The sequence below is a fragment of the Rattus norvegicus genome, chromosome Y (assembly GCF_021556685.1).
Source record: "Rattus norvegicus strain SHRSP/BbbUtx chromosome Y, alternate assembly SHRSP_T2T, whole genome shotgun sequence".
Classification (NCBI taxonomy): domain Eukaryota; kingdom Metazoa; phylum Chordata; class Mammalia; order Rodentia; family Muridae; genus Rattus; species Rattus norvegicus.
In genome coordinates this window covers 39,318,376-39,337,083 of record NC_141555.1, presented here as the reverse complement: position 1 = coordinate 39,337,083, position 18,708 = coordinate 39,318,376, and the positions used below count along the sequence as shown (strand labels likewise).

Below are 18,708 nucleotides of genomic sequence, written 5' to 3'. Positions count from 1 at the left end.
CAGTAACAAGCCCCTGACTATCTCCATTCAGAATATGTAACCACTAATGAAGCAAAGAGAAGTCTCTAGGTTTAGAGAGATGTATGTAAAGGTTTCCACTGTGTCACAGGAGACACTCCTGGAAAGGGCACCCTCTAATCTGGTCAATGTAAGGAAAGCTGTTTAGCAGGTAGGACAAGGCAGTTCTCAGTCACATCACCATTAAGACCTCAACGAAAAATCTCTTGTAACCTGGAGAGTAGTAGATTCTTCTGTGATGTCACAAGTGTTGTCGTGACATTAACTGCCTCTCAGATATTCCTTAAGTACCTCTACCTCTAGGGTTTACTAATTGGCCTATAATTCAAAGTAAACAGCCATTTGTGAGAGAGAAGATCAAGGTGGAGGGATAGGGAGAAGGAAGCTGGCCTTCTGTCTTGGTATAAAAAGAACAAATATGTGCTCCTTGGTAAAGCTCAGTGAGTCCTGCTTAGGGGTTGACTGGGTTCCTCAAAGAGAAAGCCTAAATCATAGCCTTCCACATATAGGAATCAGTAGCTGGGAGCCTCTCAAAGTATGTAGACTTCCCTGCCTATTATGGTTCCTGGAAGTTATTGAGTTTATATAATTAATTTCTTTATTCTAAAAGCTAAGTCTTGGGAAGGACAAAGTAGTTTTCCTGAGAGCTCAAGGCATTTCTTTGTGCCCAGAACAAAAAGGTGCTAAGGAAGAAGGCAAAGGCAAGTATTGTGTCCTCAGTTCAGTGTAAACTCCTCCATGCTTTGGATTCCTTTAGTGCAGTTTGTGTCTGAAACTGATATCTGGGAAGGAGAATTGCTTCTAGTTGAGACTTCATCATCTCACTCTTTTCACTACTATTACTCTGAGTAGCATTCCCTAACAGTTACCCTTAAGATTTCTGAGTCAGTAAGTTTTTATTCCTTTTCCTTCCTTTATTTCTTATTTTTTTTCAGGAAATTTTAATGAATTTTTAATCGGATATTTCCATATTTACATTTCAAATGTTATTTCGTTTCCCAAGTTCCTTTCCATAGAGCTTAACTAGTATCCTCCCCTTTTTCTATAAACTCCCCTTACTGCCCCTTGTCATTCTCTTTCACTGGGGGTCAAACCAATGGAGTACAATCGGCTTCTCCTTACATTGGTGCCCAACAAGGCTATCCTCTGCCACATATGCAGTTGGATCTTTAGGTCAAATGTACAGATTTGAATATTGGTTTGAATGAACCAGAAAGCTCTGGTTCATTGGCATTGTAGTTCTTATGGGATTTGAAATCTCCTTCAGTTCTTGTAAACCTTTCTCAAAATCTACCAACAGGAGGTCTGGATCAGTGCACTGGTTTGCCACTGGCATTCACTTCTGTATTTGACATGCTCTAGCTATGTCTTTCAGGGAAGATCTAAATCTGTTTCCTGTCAGCATGTACTTCTTAGCTTCATCAATCCTATATTCATATCAATCTTATATTCTTATATTCCTTCAGTATCTGCTGTAAACTCATAGATATTTTTCCCCCTTCTAAAACGGACTGAAGCAAGCATAAGTTGGGTTCCTTTTCTTGACCTTCTAGTGGTCTGTGGATGGTATCATGAGTAATTTGAGCTTTTGGGTCAATACACACGTTTGGTGATTGCATACCATGTGTGTTTTTCTGTGATTTGTTTGCTTCACACAGGATGATATTTTCTTGTTCAATCCATTTGTCTATGTCTTTCTTGTAATCATTGTTTTATAGCTGATTAGTAGTCCATTGTGTAGATGTACCATATTTTTCTGTATCCATTTCTCTGATGAATGCCATCTGGGTTCTTTCCAGCCTATGGGTATTTTAAATAAGGCTGCTATGAACATTGTTCTGTATGTGTCTTTTTTGTATGTCTTCTTTTCGGTATATGACCAGGAGTGGTATGGCTTGGACCTCAGTTACTGCAATGTCCAATTTTCTAAGGATCCTGCAGACTGATTTCCAGAATGTTTGAACCAGTTTGTAATCCAACCAACAAAGAAGGAGTGTTCCTCTTTCTTCACATCCTTATCATCATCTTCTGTCTCCTGAGTTTTTTTATTACAGTCATTCTGACTTTGTGAGGTGGAAACTCAGAGTTGTTTTCATTTACATTTCTATGATGACCATTTCTTTACGTTCTTTTCAGATAATTGATTTCCTTCAGTTGAGAAATCTTTGTTTAGTTTTGGAATATAATTTTAATAGGGATATTTGTCTCTCTGAAGTCTAAATTTTGAGTTCTTTGTATGTATTGGTTATGGCCCTCTATCAGATGGAGGATTGATATAGACCTTTTCCAAATCTGATCCTTGCGGTTTTGTCCTAAAAGTGTCCTTTGGCAGGCAGTTTTCTACTACAGTGAAGAACTGTCAGTTAGTAAACTAAAACAAGGACTGGCTCCTTACTGACTTCCCTACGTGTTCTGAACAGTAGATGGGGAAACTAAACAACCATGTTATTCCCCTACAAGGCATGCCTATCTATAGTCGTGGATCTAGAGAGACCTATCAGAGATACTTGGCATCTGTCAAAGAAATGTAGGCTGGTGAAGTTTGCAGTTTTCATCCTGGTTTCTGTATCTACAGGCTATGGTGTTGTGAAGACAAGATACCACATGTGCAGCTGTGAATAAGTCTGAGAAGGCTGACTTCTTGGATTTCTGAAGCATTACTAAGTGATCCAGAGGAAATCAGCACGCCCTGCTCAGCAGAGCTCTGGGAATGCTGACACTCTTGCTTCATGTTTATATTAACCTAGGTCAAAAGATCACCTGTCAGGTATGTTCTTGAATATCCTTCAGTGTGCTAGCATTGGACTGAAATGAAATACTCTTCAGGAGAGGTGTGGGAAACAACTGAACTCTTCCATTAGAATCAGAGAGATGAGCTGTATTCACCTTCAATTGACTGTGTATGCTTCTGGTCTTTGGCTTTGACTATGCAGATCTATTGTCTCATACATCATTGTTCATGTGGCCAAGTTGCGGGGAAAGCGCGACTCACTATTCTTTCCCATTTTCACATCCTCCATTCTAGGGTAATAGATTTTAGAAAAGCCCTTCCCATTTTATATAGTAGACCAACTGACCTAACTTTTCTTCAATAAGCTCTTCTCTATTATCTGTATACCGTGTTTGTGTTTGTGTTTGTGTTTGTGTGTGTGTGTGTGTGTGTGTGTGTGTGTGTGTTTCAGTTTGTGTGCTTAAATGGTTAGTTTGTATGCAAGTATAGAGAAGGATTCTATATAAGAAATCTCTAAACTGTGGATGGGGCAGCATCCAAATGTTCTCCCACATCATGACCTTCTAGAAAGAGTAGCATAATCTGCAAAAAATAATACAGTTGAAAGTAAAACTTGGAGGAAATGCCCTGGGATGGCTACATTATCACTGTTGACTGTGACATTTTTCTCGTGGCTTCTGTGGCCAGACATGAAGGCTCTGAAGCAAAGTTGCATCCTGTTGATCTGTGAATAAGATGAAGGAGGCTATCAACTGGGTCACATGAAGCATATGAAAAGCGTGACAGCAGCAGCTCTCTGCTCCCAGACCCCGTGAGAGAGAGACCCAACCGCCTGGTCAAGTGGGCACTCCTGAGGCTGCAGGGCAGAAGAGACCACCAGCACTGCTCACCCCTGCCCACATCCCTGGCCCAAGAGGAAACTGTATAAGGCCTCTGGGCTCCCGTGGAGGAGGGCCCAGGAGCGGCAGGACCCCTGCCTGAGATACACCGGAACTTGAAGGAAACAGACCGGATAAACAGTTCTCTGCACCCAAATCCCGTGGGAGGGAGAGCTAAACCTTCAGAGAGGCAGACAAGCCTGGGAAACCAGAAGAGACTGCTCTCTGCACACACATCTTGGACGCCAGAGGAAAAAGCCAAAGACCATCTGGAACCCTGGTGCACTGAAGCTCCCAGAAGGGGCGGCACATGTCTTCCTGGTTGCTGCCGCTGCAGAGAGCCCATGGGCAGCACCCCATGAGCGAACTTGAGCCTCGGGACCACAGGTAAGACCAAATTTTCTGCTGCAAGAAAGCTGCCTGGTGAACTCAAGACACAGGTCCACAGGAACAGCTGAAGACCTGTAGAGAGGAAAAACTAAAAGCCCAAAAGCAGAACATTCTGTCCCCATAACTGACTGAAAGAGAGGAAAACAGGTCTACAGCACTCCTGACACACAGGCATATAGGACAGTCTAGCTACTGTCAGAAATAGTAGAACAAAGTAACACTAGAGATAATCTGATGGCGTGAGGCAAGCGCAGGAACCCAAGCAACAGAAACCAAGACTACATGGCACCATCGGAGCCCAATTCTCTCATCAAAACAAACATGGAATATCCAAACAAACCAGAAAAGCAAGATCTAGTTTCAAAATCATTTTTGATCATGATGCTGGAGGACTTCAAGAAAGATGTGAAGAACTCCCATAGAGAACAAGTAGAAGCCTACAGAGAGGAATCGCAAAAATGCCTGAAAGAATTCAAGGAAAACATAAATAAACAAGTAGAAGCCCATAGAGAGGAGACACAAAAATCCCTGAAAGAATTCCAGGAAAACATAAATAAACAAGTAGAAGCCCATAGAGAGGAGACACAAAAATCCCTGAAAGAATTCCAGGAAAACATAAATAAACACGTAGAAGCCCATAGAGAGGAGACACAAAAATCCCTAAAAGAATTCCAGGAATACATAAATAAACACGTAGAAGCCCATAGAGAGGAGACACAAAAATCCCTAAAAGAATTCCAGGAAAACACAATCAAACAGTTGTAGGAATTAAAAATGGAAATAGAAGCAATCAAGAAAGAACACATGGAAACAACCCTGGATATAGAAAACCAAAAGAGGAGACAAGGAGCTGTAGATACAAGCTTCACCAACAGAATACAAGAGATGGAAGAGAGAATCTCAGGAGCAGAAGATTCCATAAAAATCATTGACTCAACTGTCAAAGATAATGTAAAGCGGAAAAAGCTACTGTTCCAAAACATACAGGAAATCCAGGACTCAATGAGAAGATCAAACCTAAGGATTATAGGTATAGAAGAGAGTGAAGACTCCCAGCTCAAAGGACCAGTAAATATCTTCAACAAAATCATAGAAGAAAACTTCCCTAACCTAAAAAAAAGAGATACCCATAGACATTCAAGAAGCCTACAGAACTCAAAATAGATTGGACGAGAAAAGAAACACCTCCCGTCACATAATTGTCAAAACACCAAACACACAAAATAAAGAAAGAATATTAAAAGCAGTAAGGGAAAAAGGTCAAGTAACATATAAAGGCAGACCTATCAAAATCACACTAGACTTCTCGCCAGAAACTATGAAAGCCAGAAGTTCCTGGACAGATGCCATACGGACACTAAAAGGACACAAATCCCAGCCCATGTTACTGTATCCAGCAAAACTCTCAATTAACATAGATATAGAAACCAAGATATTCCATGGCAAAACCAAATTTACACAATATCTTTCTACAAATCCAGCACTACAAAGGATAATAAATGGTAATGCCATACATAAGGAGGCAAGCTATCCACTAGAAGAAGCAAGAAACTAATCGTCTTGGCAACAAAACAATGAGAAGAAAAGCACAAAAACATAACCTCACATCCAAATATGAATATAATGGGAAGCAATAATCACTATTCCTTAATATCTCTCAATATCAATGGCCTCAACTCCACAATAAAAAGACATAGATTAACAAACTGGATACGCAACGAGGACCCTGCATTCTGCTGCCTACAGGAAACACACCTCAGAGACAAAGACAGACACTACCTCAGAGTGAAAGGCTGGAAAACAACCTTCCAAGCAAATGGTCAGAAGTAGCAAGCTGGAGTAGCCATTCTAATATCAAATAAAATCAGTTTCCAGCTAAAAGTCATCAAAAAAGATAATGAAGGACACTTCATATTCATCAAAGGAAAAATCCACCAAGATGAACTCTCAATCCTAAATATCTATGCCCCAAATACAAGGGCACCTACTTACGTAAAAGAACCCTTATTAAGCTCAAAACACACATTGCACCTCACACAATAATAGTAGGAGATTTCAACGCCCCACTCTCATCAATGGACAGATCATGTAAACAGAAATTAAACAATGATGTCGACAGACTAAGAGAAGTCATGAGCCAAATGGACTTAACAGATATTTATAGAACATTCTATCCTAAACCAAAAGGATATACCTTCTTCTCAGCACCTCATGGTACTTTCTCCAAAATTGACCATATAATTGGTCAAAAAACTGGCCTCAACAGGTACAGAAAGATAGAAATAATCCCATGCGTGCTATCAGACCACCACGATCTGAAACTGGTCTTCAATAACAATCGAAGAATGCCCACATATACTTGGAAATTGAACAATGCTCTACTCAATGATAACCTGGTCAAGGAAGAAATAAAGAAAGAAATTAAAACCTTTTAAAAATTAATGAAAATGAAAGTACAACATACCCAAACTTATGGGACACAATGAAACCTGTGCTAAGAGGAAAACTCATAGCACTGAGTGTCTGCAGAAAGAAACAGGAAAGAGCATATGTCAGCAGCTTGACAGACACCTAAAAGCTCTAGAACAAAAAGAACCAAATACACCCAGGTGGAGTAGAAGGCAGGAAATAATCAAACTCAGAGGTGAAATCAAACAAGTAGGAACAAAAAGGACCATAGAAAGAATCAACAGAACCAAAAGTTGGTTCTTTGAGAAAATCAACATGGTAGATAAACCCTTAGCCAGAATAACGAGAGGACACAGAGAGTGTGTCCAAATTAACAAAATCAGAAATGAAAGGGAGACATAACTACAGATTCAGAGGAAATTCAAAAAATCATCAGATCTTACTTTAAAAACCTATATTGAACAAAACTTGTAAATCTTCAGGAAATGGACAATTTCCTAGAGAGATACCAGGTATCGAAGTTAAATCAGGAACAGATAAACCAGTTAAACAACACAATAACTCCTAAGGAAATAGAAGCAGTCATTAAAGTTCTCCCAACCAAAAAGAGCCCAGATCCAGACGGGTTTAGTGCAGAATTCTATCAAACCTTCATAGAATACCTCATAACAATATTATCCAAACTATTCCACAAAATTGAAACAGATGGAGCCCTAACGAATTCCTTCTATGAAGCCACAATTACTCTTATACCTAAACCACACAAAGACACAACAAAAAGAGAGAACTTCAGACCAATTTCCCTTATGAATATCGACGCAAAATATTCAATAAAATTCTGGCAAACCGAATTCAAGAGCACATCAAAACAATCATCCACCATGATCAAGTAGGCTTCATCCCAGGCATGCAGGGATGGATTAATATACAGAAAACCATCAAGGTGATCTATTATATAAACAAACTGAAAGAACAGAACCACATGATTATTTCATTACATGCTGAGAAAACATTTATCAAAATTCAACACCCCTTCATGATAAAAGTCCTGGAAAGAATAGGAATTCAAGGCCCATACCTAAACATAGTAAAAGCCATATACAGCAAACCAGTTGCTAACATTAAACTAAATGGAGAGAAACTTGAAGCAATCCCACTAAAATCAGGGACTAGACAAGGCTGCCCACTCTCTCCCTACTTATTCAATATAGTTCTTGAAGTTCTACCCAGAGCAATCAGACAACAAAAGGAGATCAAGGGGATACAGATCGGAAAAGAAGAGGTCAAAATATCACTATTTGCAGATGACATGATAGTATATTTAAGTGATCCCAAAAGTTCCACCAGTGAACTACTAAAGCTGATAAACAACTTCAGCAAAGTAGCTGGGTATAAAATTAACTCAAATAAATCAGTTGACTTCCTCTATACAAAAGAGAAAGAAGCCGAGGAAGAAATTAGGGAAACGACACCCTTCATAATAGACCCAAATAATATAAAGTACCTAAGTGTGACTTTAATCAAGCAAGTAAAAGATCTGTAAAATAAGAACTTCAAGACACTGAGGAAAGAAATTGAAGAAGACCTCAGAAGATGGAAAGATCTCCCATGCTCATGGATTGGCAGGATTAATATAGTAAAAATGGCCATTTTACCAAAAGCAATCTACAGATTCAATGCAATCCCCATCAAAATACCAATCCAATTCTTCAAAGAGTTAGACAGAACAATTTGCAAATTCATCTGGAATAACAAAAAACTCAGGATAGCTAAAGCTATCCTCAACAATAAAAGGACTTCAGGGGGAATCACTATCCCTGAACTCAAGCAGTATTACAGAGCAATAGTGATAAAAACTGCATGGTATTGCTACAGAGAAAGACAGATAAACCAATGGAATAGAATTGAAGACCCAGAAATGAACCCACACACCTATGGTCACTTGATTTTTGACAAAGGAGCCAAAACCATCCAATGAAAAAAAGATCGCATTTTCAGCAAATGGTGCTGGTTCAACTGGAGGGCAATATGTAGAAGAATGCAGATCAATCCATGTTTATCACCCTGTACAAAGATTAAGTCCAAGTGAATCAAGGACCTCCACATCAAACCAGACATACTCAAACTATTAGAAGAAAAACTAGGGAAGCATCTCGAACACATGGGCACTGGAAAAAATTTCCTGAACAAAACAGCAATGGCTTATGCTCTAAGATCAAGAACGAAAAATGGGATCTCATAAAACTGCAAAGCTTCTGTAAGGCAAAGGACACTGTGGTTAGGACAAAACTGCAACCAACAGATTGGGAAAAGATCTTTACCAATCCTACAACAGAGAGAGGCCTTATATCCAAAATATACAAAGAACTCAAGAAGGTAGACCGCAGGGAAACAAATAACCCTACTAAAAAATGGGGTTCAGAGCTACACAAAGAATTCACAGCTGAGGAATGCCGAATGGCTGAGAAACACCTAAAGAAATGTTCAACATCTTTAGTCATAAGGGAAATGCAAATCAAAACAACCCTGAGATTTCACCTCACACCAGTGAGATTGGATAAGATCAAAAACTCAGATTACAGCAGATGCTGGCGAGGATGTGGAGAAAGAGGAACACTCCTCCATTGTTGGTGGGATTGCAGACTGGTAAAACCATTCTGGAAATCAGTCTGGAGGTTCCTCAGAAAATTGGACATTGTACTGCCTGAGGATCCAGCTATACCTCTCTTGGGCATATACCCAAAAGATGCCTCAACATATAAAAGAGACACGTGCTCCACTAAGTTCATCGCAGCCTTATTTATAATAGCCAGAAAATGGAAAGAACCCAGATGCCCTTCAACAGAGGAATGGATACAGAAAATGTGGTACATCTACACAATGGAATATTACTCAGCTATCAAAAACAATGAGTTTATGAAATTCGTAGGCAAATGGTTGGAACTGGAAAATATCATCCTGAAGGAGCTAACCCAATCACAGAAAGACATACATGGTATGCACTCATTGATAAGTGGCTATTAGCCCAAATACTTGAATAACCTAGATCCCTAGAACAAAGGAAACTCAAGAAGGATGATCATAATATGAATGCTTCACTCCTTCTTTAAATGAGGAAAAAGAATACCCTTGGCAGGGAAGGGAGAGGCAAAGATTAAAACAGAGACTGAAGTAATACCCATTCAAAGCCTGCCCCACATGTGGCCCATACATATACAGCCACCCAATTAGACAAGATGGATGAAGCAAAGAAGTGCAGACCAACAGGAGCTGGATGTAGATCACTCCTGAGAGACAGAGCCAGAATACAGCAAATACAGAGGCAAATGCCAGCAGCAAACCACTGAACTGAGAATAGGTCCCCCGTTGAAGGAATCAGAGAAAGAACTGGAAGAGCTTGAAGGGGCTCGAGACCCCAAAAGTACAACAACCTTAAGCAACCAGAGCTTCCAGGGACTAAGCCACTACCTAAAGACTATACATGGACTGACCCTGGACTCTGACCCCATAGGTAGCAATGAATATCCTAGTAAGAGCACCTGTGGAAGGGGAAACCCTGGGTCCTGCTAAGACTGAACCCCCAGTGAACTAGACTATGGGGGGGCAGCAATGGGGTGGTTTGGTAGGGGAACACCCATAAGGAAGGGGAGGGGGGAGGGGGATGTTTGCCCGGAAACCGGGAAAGGGAATAACACTTGAAATGTATATAAGAAATACTCAAGTTAATAAAAAAAAAAAGCGTGACAAGAGAGTATCAGGATATTGTGACACTGTCCTCCCATTAGAAACATGGAAGTGTTGACAATCACAGGTTGTGGTATCATGTCTGAAATTTGACACCCAGCTAGGCAAAGTTTAACCTGTCAGTTAGCTTCCTGAGTACCATCCACAAGACAAGGGTAGGCTCAGATGATGGAACGTTGAAGATAGCTGCTATTCATTGTGAGCTACTTTTCAGGGTAAGTGGAAGACCATTTATCCTCTTGTGACATTGGAGATCAGAGTAATGAATGGGGACAGAGGAGACAAATCTGTGTTTTGTTTTGTTTTGTTTTCTGGACAACCATAACTACATTTTCTAGGCTAAGGATTTGCACATGGAAGTCTAGTGTCTCACATTGGTATATACCAATCTTGTATGATCTCAATAGCACAACTGGATCCAGGCTTCTTTCTTAGTTACTGGGATTTACAGGCAGTCATTTATGTGTTGTCTCCTAGATTCACAAATTATTTTCTGGCTTCATATACACAAGGCATATTTTTACACTCTGTCTCTCTGTGTATGTGTCTTTCTCTGTCTTTCAGTCTCATCTCTCTTTCTCCTTCTGTCTGCCTCTCTTTCCTGTTTTTCAGCTTTCCTACAATAATCTTTACTAATGATAATATATTTCATTTCAGTTCAAGCACTTTATTCTCTCATAAACTCCAGTGTGATCTGAAATTGCTCTCTATTGTAGAACCACAATTAAAAATATAACTGATGTCCAAATCTACTAGACTAGAACTTTAACCACTGAGAAGATGTAGAATATCAATAGCTCCCAACAAGCCTAGGGGCCAACGATCATGTATGGAAGAAAATTTTTCAGAGATAAAAGAAATGCATGCCAGGATGACCATGGCTTCTCTTTACAGGGACTACCAGCATCAGGAGAAAGGTAACATGGGGCTTTAATAAACATGCATCGTGTAACAATACCTAGTCTCTTCCCTTATGTTACACTTCCCTGTCTGTATTTTACTAATGGATGTTGTATATAAATGTAGTAGTGACTGCCTTTCAGGAGTATAGACGTTGTCACATGTGGCCCCCAAATGAAGAATTTGATTTTTCTTCCCTGGCTGAAGCTCCTTGCCAATGATCCACAACATATTTTTCCCCATGACTTCTGCTTTGTTTTGTGTGTGAGTGTCTGTGTGTGTGTGTGTGTGTGTGTGTGTGTGTGTTTGTGTGTGTGTGTATCTGTCTGTCTGTCTTTCTGTCTTTGTCTCTGTCAGTCTGTTTCTTCCAGATGATACCTCTCTATACTTCAGTTTCACTTCTTAATTGCTCATTCCAAGATTGACCCATCATGCTTTCTCTGAGTGTTTGCTTTTGATGACTCAAATTACACATATGTTAATCAGTGCACCTGTAGCCACAACTGTGAACCATTGATCACATCATAACCACCCTCACGGCTAAGAAAAGCTATTTTTGAGGCTCTGAGGGAAGTTTTTATCAGAATTTAAAACTTTTCTGTATTTTTTACTCCCCTATCCAAACTGTTGTAGTTTGTGGATCTTCCCCAAGTCTTTGCTTAATTGTATTTATCTATGTTCCTGGCCTACTGGGAAGACATCATCCCAACCCTCCAATATTACTAATCAGGAGGAATAGATGAAGAAATTGGAGAAATTGGTCATTTATCTACAGAAGATGTCCCTGAGATGGATTAACTGTGTCGAATCATCGCATCACTGACAAGCATTCTGAACTATGTTCTCAGTTTATTTTCTTCTTTGTCATTTTGAGTGTGCTACCTAAGGTGGTGAGGACCATTTGTGGGCTGTGTTTGAGAATTGACTTTTCACTATTCATGCATGAAGAATATCTGATAATTTTTTGGCAGAGACCAGGAATTGTCAAGCATGCAGCTGGTCTACTATGAGTTTCTTACTTTCATTCTGAGTGAGGAAGAATTACAAGAAGAGCCACAGGAATAAAAATTTTGACTCTCAGTGTAGAGTATTGAATTTTATCTTCAGAGGATTCCTGGACATGCCATTGGAATTTTATGACAAGGGCTTCTACCCTTGACATGCATCAATATCTCTTTTTGTCTTGGACATACATGATTAAGGATTGGGGGTCCTAAACACTAATGACTCCAGGACTTACCTGCATCCCATCAGATATGTACTGAAAATGTCCTCCATTTCTTCATGTCTTGGCCAGATTTTGTTGTTAAGGGCCAGGGGGACTGCAGAAGGAAGTGAGGCATATGTCTATCGATCATGGTTGGGAGAAAGAAAATAGCTAATAGATCCAGCTTGACTAGAGCTTTCCTCCTCTTTCAGTGCTTCCTCCTGTCTGTAGACTTCCCCTTTTGTCATGCTTTATTGGGGAATTTGCATTTTTTCTCCTGTGTCTGGGCTACTACTATGCATGTTCCTTTGTGTTTATCTACAGGGTCTCCGGGGAAGGCATCATCCCAACCTTCCAGCATCAGTGAGCAAGTGCAACAGATTAAGAAGTTTGTAGAAATTGACTAAGGAGCTCCAGAAGATGACATGTGAGTTGGAAAATTCTCGTGCATAGGTAACCATTGCACCAACAGCATTTGAAGAGAAGTAGTCATTGTACCCACTTCTTTGTAGACAGTCCTGACCCCTGTGTGATAACCTCAGTTTTCTCAGACCACAGGAAAATGCAACTGTAATGTCCTCATGTACAAATTAATTTTCTTATGTTCCTCTCAGAATCACAACATAAAGAAAGGATAGTAGTGTGATAGGAAGCTATTTTATTTCTCAGAAATGCAGAAGCAGTGGTTTGAATAAGTGTCTTGGGTTACGGAAAGTAATGTGTGAGCTCTCATCATGGATTTTAATAGACAGAGAATGTATTTTCTGTCCTCAGACACACAGAAAGTTGGTAAGCTACAGAAGTATAGTAACTTAAACTTAGATAAGTAAACTTTTATTTTTTTATTTAAAGTTTTATTTTATTTGTTTTCAATGAGTACCTGTAACTCTCAGACACAACAGAAGTGGAAGTTTAATGCCATTATACATGGTTTTATGCCACTATGATTTTGCTGGTAGTTGAACTCAGGACCTATGGAAAAACAGTTAGGAATCTTAAATGCTGAATCATCTTACCAGTCTAAATTACTTTTGACGATGATGGTGATGAAGATGATGATGATGATGATGATTACCATTATTATTATTATACTTAAACTCTAAAGGGATCAAGATTTCCCCTCCTCCAAAGCTCTTTCCCCTCTCCTGTCTCAAGATATCCTACAATAAAGAAGATACCATCACAGCTTCCCATCCTCCCCAGCACTGAAGAAAGAAAAGTTTTACTTTGTCATGGTTATGGACATATTCTTGTTTACTGGGCTCAGAGCTTCAGATCTGATGGAGGGAGACTATGGAAATGGAATCTCCTTTGGAGGAATCTGCTTACCTTGTAGGAACGGGGAAACAGTGAGCAAAAGTAAGATGTTGTTCCACGACTTCATCCCTTGCTAAGAAAAAAGTCTATTTTTCACAGCTTGGGAACTGGGTAAGCAGTCTAAGCAAGCATGGCTAATAAGCCAAACCAGATGGGTAAACATTTGTCCATTGGATACGAAGGGGGAGCATTTAATTGACTATGCTGACTGTATCTCCTGTCCACTGTGTTCTAATCCCATGCAAGGAAAGTTCGGTGGATTTTGTCTGTCCTGTGTCAGAACAATAGTGTTTTCCATTCTGAATGCTTTTTCTTCACTGATATGAACCTTGAGAGAACAGTGGGAGCCATGGAAAGCCACAGCCAACAACATTCTACATTCTAGAATATCAAGGGCTTCTCTTAAGAAACACTTTCTTGTAGTTGTGAATTCAGCAGGGTGGAAAATTACAACCAACCTCTGATCAAGCAGCATAAAAATTAGCATGAGATAAAGAAAGACTTAAAAATGAGTAAGATCTCTGATACATAACAAGAAGTGGACCCTGGCACTGTCACAAATAACATTAAGGTTATTTTGTTGAGCAAGAGTTACTCTCCTGGAGTCCTCAGATGTTCATATGTGGTTGAAAATCTGTCACAGAAGACTGTATTGATATCATACTCTAATCCAGAGAGACCATACAAAAAAGTATATTATTCCTTCTGGAGTATTGGTTGAAATTAATTCACATCACACATTTGTATGTGAGGCTTAAATTAATGTTCTACATAGACAAAAGCATTATCTCAATCCTTGCCTTTGTAATTTGTTTTGTTTTGTTTTTAATTTTGAAAATGGCTTAGTATTCTTCAGTTAAACAATTGAACTGAAGTGACTGTTCCTCAGACTGTATACATAGAAAACATCTGAGTAGTAGTTGACATTTTTAGTCGGGGCGTCTCCCCATGGATCTGTTTGTGCCTGAATAAGCATGCATAGACTTATTTCAGTTAAGGGAATCATGTAGTATACAAAAAATTAGAGGATCCATCTGCTGTAAATATTTTCTTTTACTCAGGTGAAGGAAGGTTTATCAAAGGCTGTGTATCAAAGGTTGTAGATATTACACCATCCATAGGAGATAATATATCAAGAAAGATTCTGCAGGGATACAGAGATTGACCTAAATATCCCCACACAATTCTAAGCCAGGACGGACAAGATATCACTTCACGTGGAAATTTAAAATAATCTGATGCTATGGTATGTGGAGTGTTAATAAAGAAAAACCACCTAAAAAGCATATGCATATATAGAAGATGCTATTCAAAAATATACAGAGGCAGTTTGGAACCTACATTTAGCACAAAGAGATTGAATCCCCACTTCACAGATACTGAATAGAACCACTGAGTATTAAGAAATCTATATTAGAAATCACTTGCCTATCACATGTCTGTATAACTAGGTAGTCACAGCAAACATGACATTCGGAAAGCATAGCTTGAACTTGTCAACAATGGAGGGAGTGCATGTAGTGAACGAGGTTTGGGCATGAAACTCAAAAGTCGAAAATACCACTGAGATTTGAGTTTTGAGGACAATAAATACTTAATGACTTTTGGGACAAAATTTGAATCTAAAGACTCCTAAAACTATTTATCAATCAGCTCTGAATCCCTATGGAGATTGGTGGATATTATGAATTTAGTCTGTGCCCCAGAGGTATAGGTAAATGGTGTAATTTGAAGTGATTAGGTATGCTAAAGAGGCATACAAAACTGAGGAGGCCATGGTATCATTGAATAAGTGTGCTTCTCCAAAACGTAGCATGATTTTTTGTGCAGTGACTTAGACACTATATACACACGCGCATGCACACACATAAACACACAGATACACATATACACACATACACACAAACACACACACACACACACACACACACACAAAACCCACAAATAATTGACTTCCTCTGTGCTGTGTGTGGCATGCTGGAATTATCCAAGATATGAAGAGTATTCTCCACAAGTAAGTTAAACCCAAACTCAATGAAAAATTTAGAATTCCTCCTCCTTTCTTGAGAAAGCATTCTGTGCATGAGTAATGCTTACATTTTAAAGTTTAAGAGGGATGACTTGAAAACAGTAACTACTTAATCCACGTTGAAACAGCATTTCAGAGATGTGTAGTGATTTAATTTTGATTTTATGAAACTGCAATTTCTCAGGTCTCATTAGTGCAGTATTGAACCATGTCATTCCTAAACATAACTGTAGGGACAGTAAGAGTTTGGAGATTTCTCTAAGTTGAAAAACCTCAGAAATCATATTAGCAACAACTTAATTCAAAAATGGAGAAACTTGTGCTTGGGTAAGGTCCGGTACCTAAGACTGAGCAGCTGGTTCAAAGCCAAGGACAAACATTGCATGTAACCAAGGACTGCTGGGTACAGAACCTGTTACTAAAATGGAGAAAGCTGAAGTCTTCAGGAAATATGGATAAGGAATACTTGGAATGGTAGAAATTATATGCTATATATTTAGTGGTACACACTGAGAGGATGAATTTTTGAAATGTTTATCTCCTTAGGAGTGTAAACATTTGAGCTAAGTAAATGCTGTAGCCTAGGTAGGAAAGGGAAGTGAGTTTCCATTCAGACACTGGAATTACCTTCATGCCGAACATAAACATGGGAGGGTTTCAAAGAAATGTTGAAGCATATCAAGAGCTTCTGAGCATCCAGGAGGAGTCTGAGAGGATTAATTTGTTCTTGTTATGGGGGATTTTCTACTTTATTGTTGGAAATCCATCAAGAGAAGTTCAAAGTCTAGAAACCAAATTCTATACAAGTCTCATATTAGCTTTGGAAGACTGTGACCTATAAAGGCCTCAAAAAGGCATAGCTAGATTCACCTGTTAAAATGTATTACAAATGGTGACTGACTGCCTTTCCACTATGTTCCCAAGGCCAGCCGCAGGGTACGACTGTGGTGCTAAACCTTCAGCTGGAGAATTCTGCTTAGCTTAATTACTGTGTTTTGTTTTTGGTTTGAGTTGTGTTTGCTTCAGGTATTAGTACTGTTGGTTTGGTTGGAAGTTTTGTTTTTCATTCTTAATAAATTTTTGTTCTTTTGGTGAATTTGCAGTTTTGATAACATCATGCACATTGGGTTATGATTGTATCATTAAACCCTTTTTGAAAAAAAATTAATATATATTTTTCAGAATAAAATGTGTTTTTCAACTCATAAGAAACAAGTTTTTTCTTGTGTCGTGTTGCACCCTGTAATCCCAGAAACCATATGTAGAGATAGATGACTAAAATTTGCAGTTCTTGGGATTCACAATTGTTCCCAGTAAGCCAGAGGTACACATGTGGATTGGCCTTTCGATGTGTCTAGTGTGGCCTAATCTGTATACCAATTTCATGATGGAAAAGGTATCCATACTCTATCCTTGTGGTCATATATTTAGCTACTCCTAAAACATAGTACTTTAGGAATGATTTCATAGAACAAATTAATGAGAAAATCAACAGTATTTGTCTAATGACTACCAGAAAATGAAAACATTCACCAATGTATTGGAAATTAAACTCCGGAATATCTGACGTATTCTGTCTCTACTTTATTGAAATATAGTCTCAGTGCGAACCACATAGAAAAGATAATGAATTCCATGTTCTTAAAAATCTTTTTTATACTTAGTTTTTATGTTGTTGGCCTTGAATATGTATTTGGTGCCTATTTTGGATAGTTGTTTGGTTCAGATTATTATCATTACCATTATTATTGCTATTATTTCTTTTTTTATTAACTTGAGAATTTCTTATATACATTTCAAGTGTTATTCCCTTTCCCGGTTTCCAGGCAAACATCCCCTTCCTTTCTCCCCTTCTTTATGGGTGTTCCCGTCCCCACCCTCCCCCCCTTGTCGCCCTCCCCCCAACAATCTAGTTCACTTGGGGTTCAGTCTTAGCAGGACACAGGGCTTCCTCTTCCTCTGGTGCTCTTACTAGGATATTCATTGCTACCTATGAGGTCAGAGTCCAGGGTCAGTCCATGTATAGTCTTTAGGTAGTGGCTTAGTCCCTGGAAGCTCTGGTTGATTGGCATTGTTGTATATATGGAGTCTCGAGCCCCTTCAAGCTCTTCCAGTTCTTTCTCTGATTCCTTCAATGGGGGTCCTAATCTCAATTCAGTGGTTTTCTGCTGGCATAGGCCTATGTGTTTGCCGTATTCTGGCTGTGTCTCTCAAGAGAGATCTACATCCGGCTCCTGTCGGCCTGAAATACTTTGCTTCGTCCATCTTGTCTAATTGGATGGCTGTATATGCATTGGCCACATGTGGGGGAAGCTCTGAATGGGTGTTCCTTCTGTGTCTGTTTTAATCATTGCCTCTATTCCCTACCAAGGGTATTCTTGTTCCCCTTTTAAAGAAGGAGTGAAACATTCACATTCTGATCATCTGTCTTGAGTTTCATTTGTTCTAGTCATCTAGGGTAATTCAAGCATTTGGGCTAATAGCCACTTATCAATGAGTGCATTCCATGTGTGTTTTTCTGTGATTGGGTTACCTCACTCACGATGATATTTTCCAGTTCCTACCATTTGACTACGAATTTCATAAGGTCATTGTTTTTGATAGCTGAGTAATATTCCATTGTGTAGATGTACCCCCTTTTCTGTATCCATTCCTCTGTTGAAGGGCATCTGGATCCTTTCGAGCTTCTGGCTATTATAAATAAGGCTGCGATGAACTTAGTGGAGCACGTGTCTTTTTTATATGTTGGGGCATCTTTTGGGTATATGCCCAAGAGAAGTATAGCTGGATCCTCAGGCAGTACAATGTCCAATTTTCTGAGGAACCTCCAGACTGATTTCCAGAATGGTTGTTCATGTCTGCAATCCAACCAAAAATGGATGAGTGTTCCTCTTTCTTCGGATCCTTGCCAGCATCTGCTGTCACCTGAGTTTTTGATCTTAGCCATTCTCACTGGTGTGAGGTGAAATCTCAGGGTTGTTTTGATTTGCACTTCCCTTATGACTAAAGATGTTGAACATTTCTTTAGGTGTTTCTCAGCCATTCGGCATTCCCCAGCTGTGAATTCTTTGTTTAGCTCTGAACC

General features: G+C 39.3%; 1 long non-coding RNA gene across 1 annotated transcript; it reads left to right on the top strand.

Annotated features, from left to right (window-relative positions):
• Nucleotides 1–12,600: 12,600 nt before the first annotated feature.
• On the top strand, nucleotides 12,601–13,895 carry LOC147998016 (uncharacterized). Its single transcript, XR_015647318.1, has 2 exons — nucleotides 12,601–12,704; nucleotides 13,433–13,895. It is a non-coding gene; the product is annotated as an uncharacterized LOC147998016 (long non-coding RNA).
• The last annotated feature ends 4,813 nt before the right edge of the window (nucleotides 13,896–18,708 follow it).